The sequence below is a fragment of the Aplysia californica genome, unplaced genomic scaffold (assembly GCF_000002075.1).
Source record: "Aplysia californica isolate F4 #8 unplaced genomic scaffold, AplCal3.0 scaffold00444, whole genome shotgun sequence".
NCBI lineage: Eukaryota > Metazoa > Mollusca > Gastropoda > Aplysiida > Aplysiidae > Aplysia > Aplysia californica.
This window is the reverse complement of record NW_004797714.1, coordinates 502487-503643: the sequence shown is the minus strand read 5'-3', so window position 1 is coordinate 503643 and position 1157 is coordinate 502487. Positions and strand designations below refer to the sequence as shown.

The 1157-nt window shown below is 41.1% G+C and overlaps 1 protein-coding gene across 3 annotated transcripts in view; it reads left to right on the top strand.

Moving 5' to 3' along the window:
• Positions 1–1157, top strand: part of LOC101849484 — a 137798-nt gene that overhangs the window by 2642 nt on the left and 133999 nt on the right. The window lies entirely within an intron of this gene.

Genomic DNA, 1157 nt, shown 5'->3' with positions numbered 1-1157 from the left:
ATAATAATAATAATAATAGTTATAGCCAACAACAACATTAATATGTAGCTCTCAATCCTGATTTAAGAACACTGGCTCTTTACAAGTAAAACTAGAAACACATAAACATTGTGTTCTGACTAAAATGTAGTAAATATCCAGACATATAAGTCATATATCGCTTTATTCTGAAAGCAGAGATGACTTTGAGCTGACTTTTGAAAGCATTATTATGTAAATTTGATAGCTCTAAAATTACCTGGCAAAACGCTCAGGATCAAGTTACTTCACCATTTCGCTGCAATGCTTTATTTTTTTTATCCCACTCAGGAATTCTATTTCCGTTTGAGGAAGGTTAATATTCTATTGCTTTTCAAGTATATATGCATCTCCATCAATTCTCTATAAAACTGTATTCCACCCACCCAGCAAGGGTTTGCCCAGGTAGCCAGAATTGAAGTAACCCGCCTCCTAAAGATATACATCGTGTCTACAGGGAGCGTAAAACATTAAAAACCCATTGGACCAGTTATTCATTTAGTTTTGTTGTTGTTGTTGTTGTTGTTGTTGTTTACTACTAATTCAGCTGTGAAGTCTTTCACCTTGGAAAACATCGTTGTATTTGTTACAGTGTAAGTTACAGTGTATCAAAAGGAAAGCACAAAAACAATGAAAATCTGACTCTATCACGTTTTCCATGTCTGTAAACCACACCACCTCGCTGAGAGAAAAGATCGTGAAAAGGAACAGTTCCGCAGCAGCAACGCGAATCCGTCCGCGGAAAGATTGTTTTTCCCGCCATTTATTTACGACGCCTGGCCATCGGCAAATCTCCCGTGGTCACCGGATCCGTACGGCCCATTGCGCAGGATCAAGTAATTACTGTCAGACGGTATTGTGGCCCGCCCTACTTTACCGTCTGCAGCCGTCTAATAAACTGTTTCATCGGTTGCTCTCCTGCAGTTCCCATGCCACGCGTGCGCTCATTTCGAACTCACTCCAGTCTGATTTCTCGTACATCAGTGAATTGGGTATGCGCACAGCATGGAGGGTGTACGCTTTGCTGTCAGCAAGACGTCTTGGAATGAGTGTGAGTATATGCTTGTGTGTGTGAGTGAGTGCGTATATATGCAGTGAGTAAAGAGGGAGAGAGAGGGAGAGAGAGGGAGAGAGAGAGA